The following is an 11,552-nucleotide window of genomic DNA, read 5'->3' as shown; positions in this document are numbered from 1 at the left end:
CCTTCAGGAACAGTCCCCCAATGAGAGTCAGCACCTTCAGAAACTGTGTCCCAGTGAGTGAGCACCTTCAGGAACTGTGTCCCAGTGAGAGTCGGCACCTTCAGGAACTGTGTCCCAGTGAGAGTCAGCACCTTCAGGAACTGTGTCCCAGTGAGAGTCAGCACCTTCAGGAACTGTCCCCCAGTGAGAGTCAGCATCTTCAGGAACTGTCTCCCAGTGAGAGTCAGCACGTTCAGGAACTGTCCCCAGTGAGAGTCAGCACCTTCAGGAACTGTCTCCCAGTTAGAGTCAACACCTTCAGGAACTGTGTCCCAGTCAGAGTCGGCACCTTCAGGAACTGTCCTCCAGTGAGAGTCAGCACCTTCAGGAACTGTGTCCCAGTGAGAGTCAGCACCTTCAGGAACAGTCCCCCAATGAGAGTCAGCACCTTCACGAACTGTGTCCCAGTGAGAGTCGTCACCTTCAGGAACTGTGTCCCAGTGAGAGTCGGCACCTTCAGGAACTGTGCCCCAGTGAGAGTCGGCACCTTCAGGAACTGTTTCCCAGTGAGAGTCAGCACCTTCAGTAACTATGTTCCAATGAGAGTCAGCACCTTCAGGAACTGTCACAGTGAGAGTCAGCAGCTTGAGGCACTGTCCCCCAGTGAGAGTCAGCACCTTCAAGAACTGTTCCCGAGTGAGAGTCAGCACCTTCAGCAACTATGTCCCAGTGAGAGTCAGCACCTTCAGGAACTGTGTCCCACTGAGAGCCAGCAACTTCAGGAACTGTCTCCCAGTGAGTCAGCACCTTCAGGAACTGTCCCGCAGAGTCAGTGCCTTCAGGAGCTGTCCCCCAGTGAGAGTGGGCACCTTCAGGAACTGTGCGCCAGTGAGAGTCAGCACTTCAGGAACAGTTTCCCAGTGAGAGTCAGCACCTTCAGGAACTGTGTCCCAGTGAGTCAGCACCTTCAGGAACTGTCCCGCAGAGTCAGCGCCTTCAGGAGCTGTCCCCCAGTGAGAGTGGGCACCTTCAGGAACTGTGTGCCAGTGAGAGTCAGCACCTTCAGGAGCAGTCCCCCAATGAGAGTGAGCACCTTCAGGAACTGTGTCCCAGTGAGAGTCGGCACCTTCAGGAACTGTGCCCCAGTGAGAGTCGGCACCTTCAGGAACTGTTCCCCAGTGAGAGTCAGCACCTTCAGTAACTATGTCCCGTGAGAGTCAGCACCTTCAGGAACTGTCACAGTGAGAGGCAGCAGCTTCAGGAACTGTGTCCCAGTGAGAATCAGCACCTACAGTAACTGTGTCCCAGGGAGAGTCAGCACATTCAGCATCTGTGTCCCAGTGAGAGTCAGCGCCTTCATGAATTGTTCCCCAGTGAGAGTCAGCACCTTCAGCAACTTTGTCCCACTGAGAGTCTGCACCTTCAGGAACTGTCTCCCAGTGAGTCAGCACCTTCAGGAACTGTGTCCCAGTGAGTCAGCACCTTCTGGAACTGTCCCGCAGAGTCAGCGCCTTCAGGAGCTGTCCCACAGTGAGAGTGGGCACCTTCAGAAACTGTGCCCCAGTGAGAGTCAGCACCTTCAGGAACAGTTTCCCAGTGAGAGCCAGCACCTTCAGGAACTGTGTCCCAGTGAGTCAGCACCTTCTGGAACTGTCCCGCAGAGTCAGCGCCTTCAGGAGCTGTCCCACAGTGAGAGTGGGCACCTTCAGAAACTGTGCCCCAGTGAGAGTCAGCACCTTCAGGAACAGTTTCCCAGTGAGAGTCAGCACCTTCAGGAACTGTGTCCCAGTGAGGGTCAGCAACTTCAGGAACTGTGTCCCAGTGAGAGTCAGCACCTTCAGGAACTGTGTCCCAGTCAAAGTCGGCACATTCAGGAACTGTTCCCCAGTGAAAGTCAGCACCTTCAGGAACTGTCACAGTGAGAGTCAGCACCTTCAGGAACTGTCCGACAGTAAGAGTCAGCAACTTCAGCAACTGTTCCCCAGTGAAAGTCAGCACCTTCAGGAACTGTCACAGTGAGTGTCAGCACCTTCAGGAACTGTCTCCCAGTGAGTCAGCACCTTCAGGAACTGTGTCCCTGTGAGAGTCAGCACCTTCAGTACCTGTCCTTAGTGAGAGTCAGCACATTCAGGAACTGTCTCCCAATGAGAGTCAGTACCTTCAGGAACTGTGTCCCTGTGAGAGTCAGCACCTTCAGGAACTATCCCCCAGTGAGAGTCAGCACCTTCAGGAACTGTGTCCAGCGAGAGTCAGCACCTTCAGGAACTGTGTCCCAGTGAGAGTCGGCACCTTCAGGAACTGTGCCCCAGTGAGAGTCGGCACCTTCAGGAACTGTTCCCCAGTGAGAGTCAGCACCTTCAGTAACTATGTCCCAGTGAGAGTCAGCACCTTCAGGAACTGTCACAGTGAGAGTCAGCAGCTTGAGGCACTGTCCCCCAGTGAGAGTCAGCACCTTCAAGAACTTTTCCCGAGTGAGAGTCAGCACCTTCAGCAACTATGTCCCAGTGAGAATCAGCACCTTCAGGAACTGTGTCCCACTGAGAGCCAGCAACTTCAGGAACTGTCTCCCAGTGAGTCAGCACCTTCAGGAACAGTCCCGCAGTGTCAGTGCCTTCAGGAGCTGTCCCCCAGTGAGAGTGGGCACCTTCAGGAACTGTGCGCCAGTGAGAGTCAGCACCTTCAGGAACAGTTTCCCAGTGAGAGTCAGCACCTTCAGGAACTGTGTCCCAGTGAGAGTCGGCACCTTCAGGAACTGTGCCCCAGTGAGAGTTGGCACCTTCAGGAACTGTTCCCCAGTGAGAGTCAGCACCTTCAGTAACTATGTCCCGTGAGAGTCAGCACCTTCAGGAACTGTCACAGTGAGAGGCAGCAGCTTCAGGAACTGTGTCCCAGTGAGAATCAGCACCTACAGTAACTGTGTCCCAGGGAGAGTCAGCACCTTCAGCATCTGTGTCCCAGTGAGAGTCAGCGCCTTCAGGAACTGTTCCCCAGTGAGAGTCAGCACCTTCAGCAACTATGTCCCAGTGAGAGTCTGCACCTTCAGGAACTGTCTCCCAGTGAGTCAGCACCTTCAGGAACTTTCCCGCAGAGTCAGCACCTTCAGGAGCTGTCCCCGAGTGAGAGTGGGAACCTTCAGGAACTGTGCGCCATTGAGAGTCAGCACCTTCAGGAACAGTTTCCCAGTGAGAGTCAGCACCTTCAGGAACTGTGTCCCAGTGAGTCAGCACCTTCTGGAACTGTCCCGCAGAGTCAGCGCCTTCAGGAGCTGTCCCACAGTGACAGTGGGCACCTTCAGGAACTGTGCCCCAGTGAGAGTCAGCACCTTCAGGAACAGTTTCCCAGTGAGAGTCAGCACCTTCAGGAACTGTGTCCCAGTGAGGGTCAACAACTTCAGGAACTGTGTCCCAGTGAGAGTCAGCACCTTCAGGAACTATGTCCCAGTGAGAGTCTGCACCTTCAGGAACTGTCTCCCAGTGAGTCAGCACCTTCAGGAACTTTCCCGCAGAGTCAGCACCTTCAGGAGCTGTCCCCGAGTGAGATTGGGAACCTTCAGGAACTGTGCGCCATTGAGAGTCAGCACCTTCAGGAACAGTTTCCCAGTGAGAGTCAGCACCTTCAGGAACTGTGTCCCAGTGAGTCAGCACCTTCTGGAACTGTCCCGCAGAGTCAGCGCCTTCAGGAGCTGTCCCACAGTGAGAGTGGGCACCTTCAGGAACTGTGCCCCAGTGAGAGTCAGCACCTTCAGGAACAGTTTCCCAGTGAGAGTCAGCACCTTCAGGAACTGTGTCCCAGTGAGGGTCAGCAACTTCAGGAACTGTGTCCCAGTGAGAGTCAGCACCTTCAGGAACTGTGTCCCAGTCAAAGTCGGCACATTCAGGAACTGTTCCCCAGTGAAAGTCAGCACCTTCAGGAACTGTCACAGTGAGAGTCAGCACCTTCAGGAACTGTCCGACAGTAAGAGTCAGCAACTTCAGCAACTGTTCCCCAGTGAAAGTCAGCACCTTCAGGAACTGTCACAGTGAGAGTCAGCACCTTCAGGAACTGTCTCCCAGTGAGTCAGCACCTTCAGGAACTGTGTCCCTGTGAGAGTCAGCACCTTCAGTACCTGTCCTTAGTGAGAGTCAGCACATTCAGGAACTGTCTCCCAATGAGAGTCAGTACCTTCAGGAACTGTGTCCCTGTGAGAGTCAGCACCTTCAGGAACTATCCCCCAGTGAGAGTCAGCACCTTCAGGAACTGTGTCCAGCGAGAGTCAGCACCTTCAGGAACTGTGTCCCAGTGAGAGTCGGCACCTTCAGGAACTGTGCCCCAGTGAGAGTCGGCACCTTCAGGAACTGTTCCCCAGTGAGAGTCAGCACCTTCAGTAACCATGTCCCAGTGAGAGTCAGCACCTTCAGGAACTGTCACAGTGAGAGTCAGCAGCTTGAGGCACTGTCCCCCAGTGAGAGTCAGCACCTTCAAGAATTTTCCCGAGTGAGAGTCAGCACCTTCAGCAACTATGTCCCAGTGAGAATCAGCACCTTCAGGAACTGTGTCCCACTGAGAGCCAGCAACTTCAGGAACTGTCTCCCAGTGAGTCAGCACCTTCAGGAACAGTCCCGCAGAGTCAGTGCCTTCAGGAGCTGTCCCCCAGTGAGAGTGGGCACCTTCAGGAACTGTGCGCCAGTGAGAGTCAGCACCTTCAGGAACAGTTTCCCAGTGAGAGTCAGCACCTTCAGGAACTGTGTCCCAGTGAGAGTCGGCACCTTCAGGAACTGTGCCCCAGTGAGAGTCGGCACCTTCAGGAACTATTCCCCAGTGAGAGTCAGCACCTTCAGTAACTATGTCCCGTGAGAGTCAGCACCTTCAGGAACTGTCACAGTGAGAGGCAGCAGCTTCAGGAACTGTGTCCCAGTGAGAATCAGCACCTACAGTAACTGTGTCCCAGGGAGAGTCAGCACCTTCAGCATCTGTGTCCCAGTGAGAGTCAGCGCCTTCAGGAACTGTTCCCCAGTGAGAGTCAGCACCTTCAGCAACTATGTCCCAGTGAGAGTCTGCACCTTCAGGAACTGTCTCCCAGTGAGTCAGCACCTTCAGGAACTTTCCCGCAGAGTCAGCACCTTCAGGAGCTGTCCCCGAGTGAGAGTGGGAACCTTCAGGAACTGTGCGCCATTGAGAGTCAGCACCTTCAGGAACAGTTTCCCAGTGAGAGTCAGCACCTTCAGGAACTGTGTCCCAGTGAGTCAGCACCTTCTGGAACTGTCCCGCAGAGTCAGCGCCTTCAGGAGCTGTCCCACAGTGAGAGTGGGCACCTTCAGGAACTGTGCCCCAGTGAGAGTCAGCACCTTCAGGAACAGTTTCCCAGTGAGAGTCAGCACCTTCAGGAACTGTGTCCCAGTGAGGGTCAGCAACTTCAGGAACTGTGTCCCAGTGAGAGTCAGCACCTTCAGGAACTGTGTCCCAGTCAAAGTCGGCACATTCAGGAACTGTTCCCCAGTGAAAGTCAGCACCTTCAAGAACTGTCACAGTGAGAGTCTGCACCTTCAGGAACTGTCCGACAGTAAGAGTCAGCAACTTCAGCAACTGTTCCCCAGTGAAAGTCAGCACCTTCAGGAACTGTCACAGTGAGAGTCAGCACCTTCAGGAACTGTCTCCCAGTGAGTCAGCACCTTCAGGAACTGTGTCCCTGTGAGAGTCAGCACCTTCAGTACCTGTCCTTAGTGAGAGTCAGCACATTCAGGAACTGTCCCCCAGTGAGAGTCAGCACCTTCAGGAACTGTGTCCAGCGATAGTCAGCACCTTCATGAACTGTGTCCCAGTGAGAGTCGGCACCTTCAGGAACTGTGCCCCAGTGAGAGTCGGCACCTTCAGGAACTGTTCCCCAGTGAGAGTCAGCACCTTCAGTAACTATGTCCCAGTGAGAGTCAGCACCTTCAGGAACTGTCACAGTGAGAGTCAGCAGCTTGAGGCACTGTCCCCCAGTGAGAGTCAGCACCTTCAAGAACTGTTCCCGAGTGAGAGTCAGCACCTTCAGCAACTATGTCCCAGTGAGAATCAGCACCTTCAGGAACTGTGTCCCACTGAGAGCCAGCAACTTCAGGAACTGTCTCCCAGTGAGTCAGCACCTTCAGGAACAGTCCCGCAGAGTCAGTGCCTTCAGGAGCTGTCCCCCAGTGAGAGTGGGCACCTTCAGGAACTGTGCGCCAGTGAGAGTCAGCACCTTCAGGAACAGTTTCCCAGTGAGAGTCAGCACCTTCAGGAACTGTGTCCCAGTGAGAGTCGGCACCTTCAGGAACTGTGCCCCAGTGAGAGTCGGCACCTTCAGGAACTGTTCCCCAGTGAGAGTCAGCACCTTCAGTAACTATGTCCCGTGAGAGTCAGCACCTTCAGGAACTGTCACAGTGAGAGGCAGCAGCTTCAGGAACTGTGTCCCAGTGAGAATCAGCACCTACAGTAACTGTGTCCCAGGGAGAGTCAGCACATTCAGGAACTGTTCCCCAGTGAGAGTCAGCACCTTCAGCAACTATGTCCCTGTGAGAGTCTGCACCTTCAGGAACTGTCTCCCAGTGAGTCAGCACCTTCAGGAACTTTCCCGCAGAGTCAGCACCTTCAGGAGCTGTCCCCGAGTGAGAGTGGGCACCTTCTGGAACTGTGCGCCATTGAGAGTCAGCACCTTCAGGAACAGTTTCCCAGTGAGAGTCAGCACCTTCAGGAACTGTGTCCCAGTGAGTCAGCATCTTCTGGAACTGTCCCGCAGAGTCAGCGCCTTCAGGAGCTGTCCCACAGTGAGAGTGGGCACCTTCAGGAACTGTGCCCCAGTGAGAGTCAGCACCTTCAGGAACAGTTTCCCAGTGAGAGTCAGCACCTTCAGGAACTGTGTCCCAGTGAGGGTCAGCAACTTCAGGAACTGTGTCCCAGTGAGAGTCAGCACCTTCAGGAACTGTGTCCCTGTGAGAGTCAGCACCTTCAGTACCTGTCCTTAGTGAGAGTCAGCACATTCAGGAACTGTCTCCCAATGAGAGTCAGTACCTTCAAGAACTGTGTCCCTGTGAGAGTCAGCACCTTCAGGAACTGTCCCCCAGTGAGGGTCAGCACCTTCAGGAACTGTGCCCCAGTGAGAGTCAGCACCTTCAGGAACTGTGTCCCAGTGAGAGTCAGCACCTTCAGGAACTGTGACCCAGTGAGAGTCAGCATCTTCAGGAACTGTCTCCCAGTGACAGTCAGCACGTTCAGGAACTGTCCCCAGTGAAAGTCAGCACCTTCAGGAACTGTCTCCCAGTGAGAGTCAACACCTTCAGGAACTCTGTCCCAGTCAGAGTCGGCACCTTCAGGAACTGTCCTCCAGTGAGAGTCAGCAGCTTCAGGAACTGTCTCCCAGTGAGTCCCAACACCTTCAGGAACTGTGGACCAGTGAGAGTCAGCACGTTCAGGAACAGTGTCCCAGAGAGAGTCAGCACATTCAGGAACTGTGTCCCAGTGAGAGTCAGCACCTTCAGGAACTGTGCCCAGTGAGAGTCAGCACCTTCAGGAACTGTGTCCCAGTGAGAGTCAGCACCTTCAGGAACAGTCCCCCAATGAGAGTCAGCACCTTCACGAACTGTGTCCCAGTGAGAGTCGGCACCTTCATGAACTGTGTCCCAGTGAGAGTCGGCACCTTCAGGAACTGTGCCCCAGTGAGAGTCGGCACCTTCAGGAACTGTTCCCCAGTGAGAGTCAGCATCTTCAGTAACTATGTCCCAGTGAGAGTCAGCACCTTCAGGAACTTTCACAGTGAGAGTCAGCAGCTTCAGGAACTGTCCCCCAGTGAGAGTCAGCACCTTCAGTAACTGTGTCCCAGGGAGAGTCAGCACATCCAGCAACTGTGTCCCAGTGAGAGTCAGCGCCTTCAAGAACTGTTCCCCAGTGAGAGTCAGCACCTTCAGCAACTATGTCCCAGTGAGAGTCAGCACCTTCAGGAACTGTGTCCCACTGAGAGCCAGCAACTTCAGGAACTGTCTCCCAGTGAGTCAGCACCTTCAGGAACTGTCCCGCAGAGTCAGTGCCTTAAGGAGCTGTCCCCCAGTGAGAGTGGGCACCTTCAGGAACTGTGCGCCAGTGAGAGTCAGCACCTTCAGGATCAGTTTCCCAGTGAGAGTCAGCACCTTCAGGAACTGTGTCCCAGTGAGTCAGCACCTTCAGAAACTGTCCCGCAGAATCAGCGCCTTCAGGAGCTGTCCCCCAGTGAGAGTGGGCACCTTCAGGAACTGTGCGCCAGTGAGAGTCAGCACCTTCAGGAACAGTTTCCCAGTGAGAGTCAGCACCTTCAGGAACTGTCCCAGTGAGAGTCGGCACCTTCAGGAACTGTGTCCCAATGAGAGTCGGCACCTTCAGGAACTGTGCCCCAGTGAGAGTCGGCACCTTCAGGAACTGTGTCCCAGTGAGAGTCGGCACCTTCAGGAACTGTCTCCCAGTGAGAGTCGGCACCTTCAGGAACTGTGTCCCAGTGAGAGTCGGCACCTTCAGGAACTGTCTCCCAGTGAGAGTCGGCACCTTCAGGAACTGTGTCCCAGTGAGAGTCAGCACCTTCAGGAACTGTCCCAGTGAGAGTCGGCACCTTCAGGAACTGTGTCCCAGTGAGAGTCGGCACCTTCAGGAACTGTGCCCCAGTGAGAGTCGGCACCTTCAGGAACTGTTCCCCAGTGAGAGTCAGCACCTTCAGGAACTGTGACCCACTGAGAGCCAGCAACTTCAGGAACTGTCTCCCAGTGAGTCAGCACCTTCAGGAACTGTCCCGCAGAGTCAGTGCCTTAAGGAGCTGTCCCCCAGTGAGAGTGGGCACCTTCAGGAACTGTGCGCCAGTGAGAGTCAGCACCTTCAGGATCAGTTTCCCAGTGAGAGTCAGCACCTTCAGGAACTGTGTCCCAGTGAGTCAGCACCTTCAGAAACTGTCCCGCAGAATCAGCGCCTTCAGGAGCTGTCCCCCAGTGAGAGTGGGCACCTTCAGGAACTGTGCGCCAGTGAGAGTCAGCACCTTCAGGAACAGTTTCCCAGTGAGAGTCAGCACCTTCAGGAACTGTCCCAGTGAGAGTCGGCACCTTCAGGAACTGTGTCCCAGTGAGAGTCGGCACCTTCAGGAACTGTGCCCCAGTGAGAGTCGGCACCTTCAGGAACTGTGTCCCAGTGAGAGTCGGCACCTTCAGGAACTGTCTCCCAGTGAGAGTCGGCACCTTCAGGAACTGTGTCCCAGTGAAAGTCAGCACCTTCAGGAACTGTCACAGTGAGAGTCAGCACCTTCAGGAACTGTCTCCCAGTGAGTCAGCACCTTCAGGAACTGTGTCCCTGTGAGAGTCAGCACCTTCAGTACCTGTCCTTAGTGAGAGTCAGCACATTCAGGAACTGTCCCCCAGTGAGAGTCAGCACCTTCAGGAACTGTGTCCAGCGATAGTCAGCACCTTCATGAACTGTGTCCCAGTGAGAGTCGGCACCTTCAGGAACTGTGCCCCAGTGAGAGTCGGCACCTTCAGGAACTGTTCCCCAGTGAGAGTCAGCACCTTCAGTAACTATGTCCCAGTGAGAGTCAGCACCTTCAGGAACTGTCACAGTGAGAGTCAGCAGCTTGAGGCACTGTCCCCCAGTGAGAGTCAGCACCTTCAAGAACTGTTCCCGAGTGAGAGTCAGCACCTTCAGCAACTATGTCCCAGTGAGAATCAGCACCTTCAGGAACTGTGTCCCACTGAGAGCCAGCAACTTCAGGAACTGTCTCCCAGTGAGTCAGCACCTTCAGGAACAGTCCCGCAGAGTCAGTGCCTTCAGGAGCTGTCCCCCAGTGAGAGTGGGCACCTTCAGGAACTGTGCGCCAGTGAGAGTCAGCACCTTCAGGAACAGTTTCCCAGTGAGAGTCAGCACCTTCAGGAACTGTGTCCCAGTGAGAGTCGGCACCTTCAGGAACTGTGCCCCAGTGAGAGTCGGCACCTTCAGGAACTGTTCCCCAGTGAGAGTCAGCACCTTCAGTAACTATGTCCCGTGAGAGTCAGCACCTTCAGGAACTGTCACAGTGAGAGGCAGCAGCTTCAGGAACTGTGTCCCAGTGAGAATCAGCACCTACAGTAACTGTGTCCCAGGGAGAGTCAGCACATTCAGCATCTGTGTCCCAGTGAGAGTCAGCGCCTTCAGGAACTGTTCCCCAGTGAGAGTCAGCACCTTCAGCAACTATGTCCCTGTGAGAGTCTGCACCTTCAGGAACTGTCTCCCAGTGAGTCAGCACCTTCAGGAACTTTCCCGCAGAGTCAGCACCTTCAGGAGCTGTCCCCGAGTGAGAGTGGGCACCTTCTGGAACTGTGCGCCATTGAGAGTCAGCACCTTCAGGAACAGTTTCCCAGTGAGAGTCAGCACCTTCAGGAACTGTGTCCCAGTGAGTCAGCATCTTCTGGAACTGTCCCGCAGAGTCAGCGCCTTCAGGAGCTGTCCCACAGTGAGAGTGGGCACCTTCAGGAACTGTGCCCCAGTGAGAGTCAGCACCTTCAGGAACAGTTTCCCAGTGAGAGTCAGCACCTTCAGGAACTGTGTCCCAGTGAGGGTCAGCAACTTCAGGAACTGTGTCCCAGTGAGAGTCAGCACCTTCAGGAACTGTGTCCCTGTGAGAGTCAGCACCTTCAGTACCTGTCCTTAGTGAGAGTCAGCACATTCAGGAACTGTCTCCCAATGAGAGTCAGTACCTTCAAGAACTGTGTCCCTGTGAGAGTCAGCACCTTCAGGAACTGTCCCCCAGTGAGGGTCAGCACCTTCAGGAACTGTGCCCCAGTGAGAGTCAGCACCTTCAGGAACTGTGTCCCAGTGAGAGTCAGCACCTTCAGGAACTGTGACCCAGTGAGAGTCAGCATCTTCAGGAACTGTCTCCCAGTGACAGTCAGCACGTTCAGGAACTGTCCCCAGTGAAAGTCAGCACCTTCAGGAACTGTCTCCCAGTGAGAGTCAACACCTTCAGGAACTCTGTCCCAGTCAGAGTCGGCACCTTCAGGAACTGTCCTCCAGTGAGAGTCAGCAGCTTCAGGAACTGTCTCCCAGTGAGTCCCAACACCTTCAGGAACTGTGGACCAGTGAGAGTCAGCACGTTCAGGAACAGTGTCCCAGAGAGAGTCAGCACATTCAGGAACTGTGTCCCAGTGAGAGTCAGCACCTTCAGGAACTGTGCCCAGTGAGAGTCAGCACCTTCAGGAACTGTGTCCCAGTGAGAGTCAGCACCTTCAGGAACAGTCCCCCAATGAGAGTCAGCACCTTCACGAACTGTGTCCCAGTGAGAGTCGGCACCTTCATGAACTGTGTCCCAGTGAGAGTCGGCACCTTCAGGAACTGTGCCCCAGTGAGAGTCGGCACCTTCAGGAACTGTTCCCCAGTGAGAGTCAGCATCTTCAGTAACTATGTCCCAGTGAGAGTCAGCACCTTCAGGAACTTTCACAGTGAGAGTCAGCAGCTTCAGGAACTGTCCCCCAGTGAGAGTCAGCACCTTCAGTAACTGTGTCCCAGGGAGAGTCAGCACATCCAGCAACTGTGTCCCAGTGAGAGTCAGCGCCTTCAAGAACTGTTCCCCAGTGAGAGTCAGCACCTTCAGCAACTAT

Source organism: Scyliorhinus torazame, chromosome 12 (genome assembly GCF_047496885.1).
Source record: "Scyliorhinus torazame isolate Kashiwa2021f chromosome 12, sScyTor2.1, whole genome shotgun sequence".
Classification (NCBI taxonomy): domain Eukaryota; kingdom Metazoa; phylum Chordata; class Chondrichthyes; order Carcharhiniformes; family Scyliorhinidae; genus Scyliorhinus; species Scyliorhinus torazame.
This window is presented reverse-complemented; position numbering follows the sequence as displayed.